We start from the raw sequence: 15,873 nt of genomic DNA on the forward strand, positions 1-15,873 counted from the left end.
CTTCAAAAACTATTTTAAATAACCCTTCATATGCTACTGGTACACCTACAAATTATAAGCTAACACCAAATGAGTTTGATCAGACGTGAGAAATCGTGACAATCAAAGGGTTAGCACACATGTAGTTAAAGCACCAACCATTCCACAATTACACACGAACAGTAATCCGCTCCCTGATTGGCTGGTAGAGTTCCCTATGGAGACAGTCTCGGCCAATCAGCAAAAGCGCTTGGATCAATATAGAGACCTAGAATGTGAGGAGCGGCGTGGATCCAGCTCAGCCTTGCATCGATATTCGCACAATTGTGAGGGCAGAGTCAGCATCACCATCACAGAACCACACATTTCACAATACTGTACACTGCTTAAAATACAAAGCAGCATGTATATCTCATCACACACACACACACACACACACACACACACACACACACACACCTGATAAGAGATACGGTTCAAGGGCGCTGGTGATTGTCTCTGCCATGACCTTGACAGCAGTAGCCTATATGTGTGGCAGTAGGGACAAGGACAAGAAGAAATCGGTCAGAATACCTCCTAACAAAATAAAACCTGAATTATAAAACAAATAAAGGACCAGATACTGAATCACCATTAGGCCTATCATTATCATCTCCTGTCATTATTATCTCCAAACGGCAGGCTACTGATGTGTGACAGCAGGGACAAATATATGAAGAAGTCGGTCACAATATCTCCTGACGAAATTAATAAAGCCCAAATGTTAAAAATAAGAAAAGTACAGTCACTGATTATCTCCATCAATATCATGACCTTCACAGCAGTAGCCTATATATTATGAACGAGAGAAAGGAGAAGGACAGAATGAAATAAATCAATATGAGTACCTCGGGACATGAATACAACTAGAGGGATGAACTTCAGAAAAAAAACGTTAGTGAATCATCATCAATCATCACCAACATCATCATCATCATCATCATCATCATCATCATTAGGCTATCTGTAGCCTATCCTGGCCTTCATCATCATCATCATCATCATCATCATTAAGCTATCTGTATCCTGGCCTTCACCTACAGTATATACAGAAAGAAAGTAGAAAGTAAAAAAAATCATATGGCAATCAGAATATAAAGCTAAAATAAAATACAGATTAAACGACAAATATAAGCCAAAGATCACTGCTGACTCCATAATCGTTTGTTACCACGAGCCTCACAGCAGTTACCTACTGTATATATATTAGGTCTGGAAGTAGGGACAAGGACAGGAAGAAATACATACGGCACAAAATAACCCGCCACGAAACGAGTAAAAGATGAACCACAAACCCAAGAAAAAAAATACAAAATCATAATATGCTGGATCACGACCATCGCAGCCGTAGCCTTCGTGTGTAAATGAAAGGCAAGGACAGAAAGAAAGATATAGGACAGAATAGTTCGCGACAAAAAACAAAAAAAGCTTGAGTGGTGAAACTGAAACCAACCAACCTACTTAATCATCATCATCATCATCGTTGTCGTCGCCATCACCTTAATTCTATTTCCCATTGATTACAAGCTGCAAAAACATGAAGAAAACCACACACACACACACACACACACACACACACACACACACACACACACACACACACACACACACACACAGCTACTTCAGCACAACTCCCACTTAAACATTTTTCTATATACAGTGCATCACCATTATCATCATCCTTGTTCTGTTCCCCACTAATACATTCAGGGTGCTCTCTCTCTCTCTCTACGCCAGCACCTCAACACAACCACCCCCCTTACCGCCAAAACATTCCAAGGGCCTAATTTTAGATCCGGGAAGAGGAGAGTCACTGAGTTAGTTACCAGTGTATATAGAACATGAGACTACCACACAAATACATGTTTCTCCCCTGCTCCTTCCTTGCTACCTGTTGTTGTCATTTTCGATCTTAGAGTCGTACTGAACTGTAACTGGCACTGCAGGTTCCGTAGCCCCCTTTTCTTGGCGATTTATAAGCTAATGCCTAGTAAGCCACCTTGTTCTCCTTTATGTTATTTACTGTATATATTTGTGGTATCGACGTAGTTTGCATTATAACACACAAGATATGGAGGTGTAATGTTTCGTTTCGTTTCGTTTCGTTTTTAAAGGCTCCAACATGCTTGCATGTGTCGGCCTTGGTCACCTAATGGCGGCTCTCCACGCTGCACGATCCAAAATAAATAGCAGATAATGTGATATTACGGAATCTACACTTTCACTTAAAATAAGACCTCGAACCCTGACTTAACCAAACCAAACTTAACCCCCTGCAGTACAATGATGCTTCTTATTTTTACATATTCATTTAGCAATGTAGGCTACTTTTCAAATATATTACTCATGTTAGCCTACCCAAGGACGACTGAACAACGTGGCTAAAACTCTTCACTACTGGCTATTCAGACTTTTTTTTTTTTTTTTAAGGCTACGATCGTCATGAAGGTGTTGACGGCCTTGATCCCTTCCACCTGATGACTTCTTTACAATAATCCTAGAGCCACCACACAATATGATTCACCCTAGGAAAGCCACCACATAGTGAAGGGAGTAATGAATATCTGACCTGTCTGGACACACCAAGAAAAACTGAAGACATAATCGTATTTAAATGGCATAGGGAAATTTCTCGCACTGAAGGGTTACAAAACTGTGATGAGAGGGAACGATCCTTTAGCCAGAACGTTCCCCTGAACCCAGTGCTATCAGGGGTAATTCTGTTCTGAAGATCTAACTAACGAACTAACTAAATATAAATAAATAAATAAATATCATAAAAAATGTCCCTACAGCCCGAATCTTCCTCTGAACCCAGTGTCTTACAAAGAAATCTCTTGTACTGAAGAACAAAAATAATATTATAATAATAATAATAATAATAATAATAATAATAATAAAAACAGTAATATTATTATTATTATTATTATTAATAATACCTACTATAAGCCAGAACCTTTCCCTGGACCGAATACCCCAAAGGGAAATTTCTCGCATTCAAGGGGTTAAAAAAAAAAAAAAAAAAAAAAAAAAAAAAAAAAACTATCTCTTAGCTAGGACGTTCCCCAATCTCGTACTGAATGGCTAAAAAATAAAGAAAAATATAAACAAAAGAGGAGACGAAACTGTCCTTGGCCAAATCCCACCCCTGGTCAGAGTGCCTCAAGGGGAAACCTCTCGTACTAAAGGGCTATAAAATACTGGGGAGACGGAGCGACCCTTTAGCTACAAGTTCCCCCTTCCCCTCCCCGCCCCGGCCATCGGGTGCCTCAAGTATCAGGGGGAAGAGGGGGAGGTGGTGAGAGGGGGAGGAAGGTATTGGGGAACGTGGGAGGGAATCTGGGGAAGTATTCATAACAAAGCTTAACCAGATTAGACTCTAAGAATGGTTCCGTACCAGTTAATTTCTTGTCTAAAATCGAACTACTTGGTTGTATTTTCTCACCTTAACATTCTTTCTTGTCCTTCTATAAAGTGACTGGCAGAAGTAATCAGTGAAAGTAAAAGTTGAAAAAAATCCATCTAATACAGACTAAAGCTGTCAGGGACGTGAGTTCGCGGTTCGTCCACTGTTTCACTGAGCCTGCTTTACACTCAGGGCATGTCCGTCACCTTTCTTCGTGGCGCATTTTATAAAAGAAAATCGACAATGGACAAAGAAACATACCGAATTTTAGCCAACAGAGGAAAAAGAGAGGTATAATAGGTGAAATATTGAATGAACTTTTGTTCTTGACTTACCGAGCCTCAAAGTTTTGGAATATTAGCCAACACTGGTGAAATATGAGGTAATTTTTTGTGCCTGACTGTATATATAGCAGCGGAAGAAGGGGGGGGGGAATACTCGTGCACTGTTTCCTCAGTATTAGCAAATCACTTTCTTGCTCAAGACTTCATGGCTCCGAGGGGGATATATAACATGTTTACACTCCTCCCTTCCCTCTTTCTTACCTCTACCTCTCAACTTCCTCACTCACCATTTCGCTCTCCTCTTCTCACCTGCCTTATCCTTCTGTCTCTCCTCCCCTCTTTTCCCCTCCCCTCCCCTCTCTAACCTCTATCTTGCCTCCTCTTTCCCCCTGCCTTCATTCTCCTTTCCTCTCCCCTCATTCAGCCTCTTGCTTCTCCCCTACCCCTCTCTTAACCCTTTACATATTCCCCTACCTTCATTGATCCCTCTGCCTCTACCCTCCCTTCCTGTCCCCTCTCCCTCTGCCTTATCCCTCAACCCCCTGCTACTCCCCTTTCCTCCCCTCACCCCACATAACCCCTCGCTTACCGTTATCCTTCTACCTGTTTCCTCTCTTCGTCAAGCCTCGGCCTCTCCTCCCCTCTCCTTCCCTCCCAAGTCCCTGCCTCATCCCTTAGCCACTCACTCACTCCCTTAATCCTTTCTTTTCCCTTCCCTTCCCTTACCCAATGCCACACCCAGCTCCTCCTTCTATCTAAACCCTTTTCCCCTTTCCTCCCGCCTTTATCTCTCAACTCCCTCTTTTCTCCCTTCCTTAAATCTCTTCCTTCTCCTGCTTGAATTTCTTTCTAAATCTACTCTCTCTTCACCCTACCGTCAACCCTCCCTTTCCCTTATCCCTCTACCTCCCTCTTCCAATCCCTTCCTCCCTAAAATCTTACACCTCGCTCCCTGTCCCCATTCCGTCCCCAAGGTCAATACCTGATTCGATCAATCTAATTCCCCCCTCCCCTTGCAACCTTCTCTCTCCCTCTCTCTCTCTCTCTTTCTCTCTCTCTCTCCTTTGGTTCTTTCTTGATTATATCAATAAAGCCCCCCCCCTCCCTCTCTCTCTCGTGCTCCCCTAACTCCCTTCCACTCTCATTTCGTCTTTGACCTCCAGTTCGCCATCCGTTCTCCAGTGTTCCTCACGACTTACCCTCCACCACCATAAATTTTATGGATTATATGCTTCGAAGAATGTTTTAGTATTGATGGTATGGCATTAGCACGCAAGTGGACCAAACGATAACAAATGCCCAAATGATGCTGAAGTTAGGATCGCAAAAGTATATATTAGGACATCAGTACCGAGGTAAGAATCAAACGATGTTAACACTTCGCGGTCTTTGGACGTGGATCTGCATCCAACCTGCACGTGTCCAACCAGCTCTTTAGACGCGGATCTTCCAGAAAAAGAAATATTCTCCATAAATCAGGAATTGCGCCTAGCGTCCTGAAATTTGGTCTGATATTAGCCTGACTGAACTTTCAGTTCGGTGATACTATTTTCACTCACGGGAAAATTCGAAAATGTGACCAAAAAATTCTTAGAAAAAAAAAGTAGTATAAAATTCTTATGTGTTCTTTCAACTTATACACGTCATAACTATTTTATTTTATGCAACATCACTTTCTTTTTTCTTTCATCTTATTCAACAAAGTCTCAGCTTTCTAAAGGTACAAAAAACAAATCAGCAAATCTAAATATTTCGGGGTGAAAAAATGATCGGAATAGAAATTAGAGGCACCCCCAAGAATGGAAGAATCACCAGCCGCGAGCCGAAACATACCGGTATCAACCGCGGCTCGGAATATGACCTTGACCTCGACCTTGACCTACTTTCACCAAATTCGAACTCGAAGATTTTCATCCCGACTACACACCTGCAAAATTTTGTGATGATATTTTCAGCGGCTGCGAAGTTATCGTGCTAACACACACACACACACACACACACACACACACACACAAACTGAAAACAACACCAGCTTCGCTATCGCGGCTGGTAAAAGCTCGAGCGCGCGGCAGGGAAGGAGGGGGGAGAGGGGGGGTGGGGGGAAGCAGGAGGGTTCTGCAACCTGCATTGGGGTTGGGCCTCTGAAGAGTTAATATCAGAACTCAGTGATGCCGAAGTTTGACCCAAACGATCTAAGAGTTAGAAGGAAACGATATTCAAGGTTACAACGAAACAAAGATGGTTAAATATGCGATGTACCCTATCTTAATTATTCTGGCTAACTCAGAGCTATTATATTCAGCTAGAGTGGATTCCCTTTGTAAATAATAACCTATGACGTATTTCTGATTTTATTCTTGTCATCACTGGATCCTTTTACTGAACTTAGGACGAGTCCCCCATGTACTGAAGGGGGTTGTAGTAGCAGATGTAGAAGTATTAGTATTAGTAGTAGTAACAGTAGTGCCGGTAATGGTACCAGCTGTTGTTGTTGGTGCTGCTGTTGTTGCTCCGGATTTATCTAAAATGTGAACCCAGTGGACTGCAGACTTAAGTTGTTCTCCTTATGCAGTCCACTATCATCCTTCTGGGGGATAGGGAAAGAACAGAGGGACGTTTTGTATAATCAAGCAGCTCCACAGCTCAGTTATGTAAGTGCCACCACATGAAGGCGTCCCTCTCCAGCACCGGGGGGGTTGGTAAATGCCATATCTAACTCCCTCAGTACGAAAATTCTCTGCTGACCCGAATGAAAGTCGTCTGAGGATAGAAATAGTATTAATTTAATGCATCACCGGAGTCAAGAGGTAAAAAGCAGACTCCAGTACGATTCTTTCTGGAAGTATGACATCTAAACAAATTAATTCAAGCAAACGCAGAGGATTTTATTCAGTTTAGGCGTGACTTCAAATCCTCGACGGGTTACAGGTTAAGTTGTAATTTTAAAAAGAAAAAAAAAAACGGAGGGAGGTTAAGTACTTTCACCCCGCCTGCAGAAATCTATTAAGAACGCTGAAAACATGGGGATTAGGGTAGCTGCAAGGCAAATATGCAGCTCCTTCTTTTTAAAATATAACAATAATAATTGTGTTCTCATACCATCTGCTATTGAGAATGATGCTGCACGACGATAAGATCTGCATACAAAAAAAGGAAGAATTCATATTCTTCCATTTATCTGTAGTTAACCATTCCACTATCAGGACATTATTTTTTATTTAATTCGTCTCACCTCCAGACGATTACTGAAAAGTTTTCGAGAGAAACTTCGATGCGAAGGGGTTAGATGTATCTTTCACTAACCCCTTTGCCACAAAAGTACAGTAATTCCTAACGTATGAAATAGGCTGATGTTAGCTAATAAAGATAAAAACAAGTCCTCGGACAGAAGGGATTACTAAAGGAATGATACACTGTGGTTTATCTGTGCTCGTTTACCAGATGCAACCTGTTTGCACTGAAAACGGATATATATATATATCTATATATATATATATATATATATATATATATATATATATATATATATATATATATATATATATGGTGGTGCAAAAGTCTGGACTCATAGATCTTGTGCAAACCCAGTACAAAGTGTTTAGAAGTAGATGGACGTCATTTCGAACAATTATTGTAAATGCTGAAGTGAAGCATTGTTTTGAAAATAATTCAGTCATTGGTGTAGCTATGGTTATTTGAAATTCATATTATACTAAATCTTGTTTCCATTATGAACCGCCTATGGGTCCAAACTCTTCCACCACCCTGTATATATCACAAAGGATAATACACACTGACTACAATGCAACTGAGAACTGCTCAGTATTTCGAGGCACGATATACTTCTTATATCTTTTTATTTTTCCTCTTACCAAGCACTACTGAGAATTATGCTACACAAAAAGAAGTTCGGCTTCTAAAGGAGAAATGCTTCGTGGCCTATAAAAAAGAATTGTTCATTTACGTATAAAACAGACCTGCTCAGTACCTCGCAGTTATAATGATGCTACACAGTGAACAGTACTTTCTTGCCTTGGGAGATATCCAAACATATCTTCCTCCACGATTCATTTTTTTTTTTTTTTTACAGGGGATTAACAGAGGATGGAAAATCAAATTTTAAAAAATAATCCATACACCGGATTACAGGTGTCCTCCATTCACCTTCATACCCTTTCGTCTCTTACTGGTGAAAATTATGCCAATATTTAATGTATCTCTATAACTTCCATACATGAGGAAGTAACCACGTAATAAGCCAGATACACCTAAGGGCAAATGGTAAACGCGACATACAGAGGAAATACTCAATATCTGAAGTAGTGGCGAGCTTACTTAATTTAAATTCATGCTCGCTTACCATTTACCATAGGGAGAGTAAACAATGACAGACTCTGGGTATACAGGACAGGTGCTCCCTATATCCCACTTATTCTAATACGTAAACTAAGGGTTGGGGAATCCGTAGGGCTTTGAGAGAGAGAGAGAGAGAGAGAGAGAGAGAGAGAGAGAGAGAAGGGTACTACTGTACTGTACATTAGAAGTCACTCACTTAGGATTCAGCATTAGATAAGTGTAACAGCAGTTAGTAATTCGCGCTGTTTAAAGGGATTTCTGGAGACAATGGAAAACTACGACAACACAAATAAAAAGGCAAATAACATCAAAATAAAAGCTCTTGTGAAGTGAAGCTGATGGAAGGGCGACATTTTCGTCTGCTTTAATCTTGCACCACAATGACTCTCTCTCTCTCTCTCTCTCTCTCTTAATTCTTGCCCCCCCCCCTTCCAGATGCTGTTATTCAGTTTACGGAACATCTCATATACTGAAGGTCCTATGAGAACTACGTATAATCCGTTCTTCCAAATGTCACTCCTTAACAGAGTGGAATTACATGGTAGCAGCTGGAGTACAAAAAGGTGTCATCGTACTGAAGGGGTTAATCACTCTTTCAAGCATCTATATAAACTCTATACAGGGCCGGATCCAGCACATCGGAACAGGGAGGGGTGTGTGATTCATAGTGGATTTACTACGTTGCAGTTTATGTTGACTCATTACAAAATTCCTCAAAATTTATCACAAAACACTTCTTTTTTATTTAAATGATTCTATGATACCATTTACTGCACTGGGTAAATAACAGTGTTATTTAATTATAAGTAAACACTGGTCTGCCGAAAGTAGGGGGTGTACGCTCCTCATGTCCCCTAAATCCGTGCCTGCTTTACACAACAATAAAAGTAATCTATCCATCCCACTGTCTATAAAAATGGAGTCATTGCTCTACGATCAGGAGTGTGGCAAAATAATTACCAGTGTCTAGACACGGTTCGATCCCCTAAGGGGGGAGGGAGGTGGAAGGTGTAGACTGTAGAACCTTCCACCTGCGAAAAAAAAAAAAAATCCGATGGCCTGTTTCATTTATTCTTACCGGTATTTCCTCCGGATGATTTTGTTCAAGACAAAGGTCTCGTAGTGAAAGGGTGAATGTTGGCTACGTCTAATCTCTCCAGTTCAAAAAGTCAATCCAGAGCTAAATAAACTCAGTCGGTGGTAGCACTACCGAAATATAAAATACGTTATCGGGGTGAAGGGGTTAAACCCAGTGGTTATCTTCCCCTGTATCTCAGTGACACTTTATTTTCCTTATGAAAATCGCAAGTAGCCTATTTTAGGAAGATATTTTTTAAAAATCCAGAAGTGAAACAGGTGGGGCAAATAAGAGGAACGTTTACGAGCCAAACTTAATAGGAGGCGCTGACGAAAGCCTACACGCGGTATCTCTGTGCACCCTGGTTGGGGCAGCCGCGGCGTTCACTCCGCAGCATAGGCATAGCCTACTTGTATTTTTCGCGGCGAGATGGGCTGTGGTCTAACCCGGATGAGGCGCTGTCTACCACATGGGGGCGTCGGATCTCTATACGGTTTATGTACTGTAAGTTACTGTACATGTAAGACGGCCTTCAGAAGCAGCTGCTTGTTTGCAGTCAATAGGCCTGCTCTGCCATAAACCGGAATTGAACAACAGCATAACCAGACTACCGTGACGGTCACACTGTTGGACCCAACCTACTTACGTTAATTATGTTCACTTGCATTTTCATACTCCATAAATTCTGTCTTCAAGTCTTGCTCTATCGAAATTTAACAATAATAATAATAATAATAATAATATTATTATTATTATTATTATTATTGGAAGTACCAGATAATAATAACTAAATGGTGGAAGGATGTAGACTACAAAATTATCGACAGCGTGTAAATGTTACCCTTGTGTGTGTGTGTGTGTGTGTGTGTGTGTGTGTGTGTGTGTACGAAAATCACGCAAACGCATAAGCAGAAAATGTAGGTTATACTGTGGGCTGTTGCGAGATTCCTGCAGAAATTTTTCTCGACAGTGGAGGGCAGCTCCTCCTTAATTGTATGCCCCTACTCTGGACGGAAATAGCACTCTTGACTGCGGAGAACAGTCCAAAGAACAAATTTGCATAAAAAAACGTGCTATTTCAGTACAAGCAGTGATAAAGGTATGCATTACTTGAAGCAGCAGAAACGCCTTACCAAAACAGTTCTTCCTGATAGTCTGTTATATTTTTCGGATTATTTCTGGGATCGTAAATAAACGTTACATGCGAAATCTGTTTCCCCGTTGTTTTTAGGTAGCTATGTTCCGCTGTGTCAGCCACTAAGTTCTACTGATGGAGTGTACAGCTCACTGCGAGCGGTCGGTGAAGCCACCGCACAGCGACGGAAGGCACCACTGTACTCCCATCTAATCCATATACGCGCGCGTATACACGTGGAATGAGCATTCAAGAGCCAAGAAGTACAATAGTTTCACCGTTTTCTCTGAAATTTGGCACATCCGTAGCAACCCTCTGGAAGACATGGCACAGCAAGTCAAATCCCTGGGTGATGCTTTTAAGGAGTGTTATATACAGTATATGGGGGGCAAAAGTATCATAGGGTTAATATGATCACTTAAGACAAGTTGAAAATCGAGTGCAGTTTCTATACCATTTATCGCAGAACAGCCATTGTAATGTCATTCGATAGCCCTTCATTTCTCACAGACCATCACGTTAAGCAATTTTTTTATTTCGCTGACCGGCTACCTCTGAGCTCGGGTCAAGGTTCGTGATTTCGGGTGTTCTGCATGTTATACTGTCGTATGTTGATCTCTTCTGTGTTTTGAGTGCTTAGGAGCACATTTATTGTTCCCAACATGCAGTGCGATATTCGTGACCTTTATGCAGTGCCGTTTCTAGCCTTTTGAGGGCCCCATGCGAAATGCTGTTTGGGGTCCCTTTACTTACATTACTCCCTTTACGGCAGTTACAATATACTGGCGGGTCCATAGTACCCCCTACAAATTTATTTCATGAATATAGTGACTCAACATACATTATAATTTCTAAAAAAAAAAAAACAATAATGGCAGGTCGGCGGCCCTTTGATGGCTTCGGGGGCCCTATGCAACTGCGTAATTCGCATATAGTAAGGAACGGCACTGCCTTTATGAGCACAAACCGAGGCCAAGTGATATCAAATAAGGTCAAATTACCGATTATACATTCTCACCACCTTATAGAACACTGAATAATAAAACCACTATAAAATGAGATTTGGCTAAGACAGAATCCAATGGGCAGTATGTGGCCATCGTAGCTGACGTGCCCTAAAACCCAAATAATCATCAGGACAGTCCGACATACTCCTGCCTTGCTTTCCCTTACTAAATTTCACTAGATGAAAGAACAGACACACCACTTACTTGTGCCACATTGTTGGGAAGTTTCCAAGAACTGAAATTCTACCAAAGGTCCACCATATTGCAACAATGCCTTAGGTACTGCCTTAGGTACAGCATGCTGCTGAGATCACATGAGAAGTGATTCAATATGTAAAAACGCAAGCTAAACACTCCATATCATACCTACTCACCAATGAAAAGTTCTCCCACAGTCTGCTTATGCTGTTGATCGCTGCACACGATGGCATGGTGTTGAACTGATTGATCCCAAAAACACGTAAAAGTGTGTTCCAAGCACACTGCAGCACTATCTACTGCGGCGAGTACCAAGATGGCGGCCGCTTGCATCAACTGTTGCCGTATCTGTGTTTATACTTATCGATGGTGCCAACCACTGAGAGACTGAGTTCTATAGCAGTGTCAACTCGTTTAATTCGTCAGCGTTAATGGCGGAAGGGAGCCATGGGACTGTCCTGACCTAAGTGTTTAACTAAACCTAACTTAACGTAACCTAACTGTACCTAATAATCTAATCTAATCTAACCTAACTCAGCCTAACCTAACCTAGATCCAGTTAGGAAGTTGGGTGACGAAAACCACCTTTGAGTACGTAAAGTAAGACAAACAATCTTAGGTACGGTTCGCTTAAGGAACGTGATGATAGTAACTGGGAAATTTTTCAGCAGGGAAAAGTAATTTACCACCTGAAAATTGTAAGAAAAATACAGAAAACAACCACTTCTGGCTGGAAATACCAAGATTCTGTTTTGTAATAACTGACCTCAATTAAGGTGTATGGTGCTTGCAATTATGCTGATGCAGCGTGTTTCGTTTGTGATGGACGAAATCACAACAGAGGTCCAAACCGTAAATTTACAGTTGCAAGAAATGCCATTTTCCATAATGCCAAAATACGTACAATATTTTTTTTTCAGAAGTATTATTACATACTGTATACTCAGATGCACCACATAATTTTTGTAGAATAAAATTTATTATTAATTTTAAGTTAATATTAATATTTTTGAATTGTGAATTTCCCTGGCATGGTGGACGGAAGCAGTGTTTGAACGTAAACACGCTTGATGCCAAGGAAAGTTTAGCGGTGGAATAGTGCCACATTATTACCCTCTGTAACGTCAAACACCTGTTTGCAAGTGAGTTATCGGTCTAGCATAATCATAAGATATACATAATTATGAAAAATTTTGTACATTTTTATGAATGTTTACTGTTCTTAAATCTCTTCTTGAGACTACCCTTTTCGGCAAATGATATTGTACATTATACCTACACATGCACCGCATGCCACCGACATTGTGGCCCGTTTGACATAAGTTATCAACCGTAGGTCTCTCGAACGAAGTGGCGAAGTTCATTGTGATCAGGTTTTACCTTAGGCATATTGTGTGGGTCTTAGCTTAATATCAACGGTATACAGTTGTACGCAGTTCATACAGAGGTGTACTATCTACTGTACTGGATAGGAGTGCAAGTTAAAAATCATATTTAGAAATAAATTTCTACCATATAATAATTCTTTTAGTATCTGCAGTTAGGCAGCAGATATCGAGTTGGTAAGAAAATTAATGCAGCTATTAGAATTTCTCTGCTGTTATTCATTAACTTTGGTAACTCCCAGTCAGTTATTATGAGTGATGTGTCATTGCAATATGTTTTTATTAATTTGTTCAGTTTAAGAATAAAGGTAGTGTTCGTTATACTGTATCTTGGAAGTCAAACATATATATGGATTTTACCCAGTGTTTCTGGATCACAATTAATATCCCACTCCTTCCTTTAGTGGGAAAAAACAGTCATGGTGATATTAATGATGATGACGAATGGTTCACGAGTAGCTGATGTCAGTAAAAAGCTACTCTGCAAGACATTATTTTTCCCCCAGGTCAGTATGGCCTCTAACCAAGCCACAAGTTCCCGGGGTAGTGCTATATCACCAGTTAACGTGGATGTCGAACCAGATTCAGTAAGTAATGCCATCCAGGTCTTGGACAACACTACCAGGCAAATTAGAGCTGTGGAACGAAGGCTAAACCAGCAGAGAGGTGAGGATTAATTCTAATTCATAAATCTGTATACAGTAAATTGATATCTTCATTTCTGTTGTAACACCCAGCATTTTCCCATAGCTCTCAGTATGTTGACACTTAGTAAAATATTTATTCACTGCTATTATGGAAAAAGTTTATGAAATCTGTATTTGACTCCTCCAGTATGTACAGTAATGTCATGCCTTTGCTAAGTAAAATCATCCTGCAATAGCAGGAGTAAAATAATGTCATCAGAGTGAAGGGATTAAGGACAGAGTGCTTCCCTTAATAAAAACTGAATGGTGGTGGCCAAAATAAAGTAGCTAATAATGTTCTTGCCATTCACTGGGTGTTAACCCCCCCTTCAGTCAGAGAGGTCTCCTAAGTTGAATACAGTATATACCATAATTATACAGTACCAGTAAATAGTATGATGCACAGTTTACTGTATAGAAATATATAACATATATTTTTTCTAAATAGATTTAACTCCAGGCATGGACTAGAGTCCTTATTTGTGTGCCAGGTGGTGCTAGCCACCACATCTCACCACAGAGGAGCCAGTACCTTTTGTACATGGTGAATACATGATAGAGATGTCTCATTAGGACTTGTGTGTTGGTATATACTGCTTGTTATTATTACATGTCAGAGGTGCTTGTGGAAGATCAGTTAATGTAAGAGTTTCATTGAAATTCATATCCTAAAAATGTTCCCTGACCCAGCCTAGGATCAGTCTTGCATCTTTTCAGGTATCAGTCTGCCATTTGGCCACAATCTCCCCCAGCTTTAAAAAAAAAAAAAAAAAAAAAAAAAAAAAAAAAAAAAAAAAAAAATCTGATAGGGTTAAATGATTAAATCACTGTACTGTAATAAGTTATACGACAGAGGTATTAAGGAGGGGTATGCTTCAGTGTTAGATTTCTCTTGGCCAGGTAGAACAAATAGCTACATGTTTCTCTGTAAAGGAAAACGTATATAATTTGCAAAGGAAAATAGAATGAAAATATGTAAAGGGTTGTGTTATTTTACTAAAGTTTCCTCAATATTCCAAAAGTTACTTATTAGCTATTGAAGTTTGAACTTGTAAACTGATTGTACTGTACGGCAATACATAGTCATTCACAGTTTAAATTCGTTTTCCCTCCTGTTTTACACAGTTTATCTCTTCAGCATAATGTACATTATAACTTACAACAGTTTAATTATCTCTCCAGTTGATGCTGCTATTCTCCTAGTTGAGCTTGCAACACTTCATGATCCAGGCACAAGAGAAGAGTTTGCTGTGGTAGCTCAGACTTCAGGAACTTTAGTTGAAGAGCTGAACAAATGCAAGATGGCTTACGATCAGTACACCCGGAAACTGTTACCAAGCTTCCCAGACCAAAATCCAGAAGCTTGTGTAAAAGAAAATTCAGCAAAGGAACCAGGGTCACCTCAGGCAGCTGCATCTACAACTGTGAACACTAAAGAGCCAAAACATTTTCAAATCTTAGAGTCACAAGAACGAATGGAGAAAGATTCTATTAAAGGGGAGACAAACGAGCACCATGCAGAGAATTATCTAACAAACCACTTCAAGCTGACTGACAACAAAGAATCTGGACATTCATCGGTTTCTGTGCTCCAGAATAATGATGATGGTCCTCAGGAAGTTGAATCTGAAGGAACAGATGGTCGTCATGAAGGAGAATCTGTAGGAACAGATGGTCCCCAGGAAGGAGAATCTGAAGAAACAAAGCTCTTAATGATGATAAATGAACACAGTACAGTACCCTAAAAAATGTGGCCATGTATGGAGAAAAAATAGGAGAGACCAACACAGTATATGGTGTAGGCAGAAAATGAAAGCTAGAGATGTTGATGTAAAAAGGTTTAGGAAGTGATGTTGAAGATAGCAGAGGAAATAAGTTCTTAAAATACCTGTTTATTTAGGAAACTAGTCCATGTAAAGGCAAAGTACATGTAATAAACATTTGTTTCAGTTGAGTGAAAATTTTCTGTTGTATTAATGATGGACACACCTTTAGCAACACCAGGTAGGGTGTAGTAATAATAACAAAGATACCATTACATCATTTAGTTTCATTTATAAAGGCTCCAAGACGCTTGCGTTAAGTTGCGTACGTCAGCCTTGGTCACTTAATTGTGGCTTTCTATGCTGCATGATCTCTAGCAGCCTTCCTATTCAGTCCATTATCCCTGAGGTCACACTTTGGCCTCATCACAGGTCTTTTTCGGTCTCCCTCTTCCAGCCCTACCCCCAACATTCACACTTCTCACTTTCTGCACCCAATTAACATTCCTCATCCTCTCCACATGTCAAAACCATCTCATGCTGCAGCCTCCACAAAC

The sequence above is a fragment of the Coenobita brevimanus genome, chromosome 94, assembly GCF_032717465.1.
Source record: "Coenobita brevimanus isolate Jiangsu-jjx chromosome 94, ASM3271746v2, whole genome shotgun sequence".
NCBI classification, from domain to species: domain Eukaryota; kingdom Metazoa; phylum Arthropoda; class Malacostraca; order Decapoda; family Coenobitidae; genus Coenobita; species Coenobita brevimanus.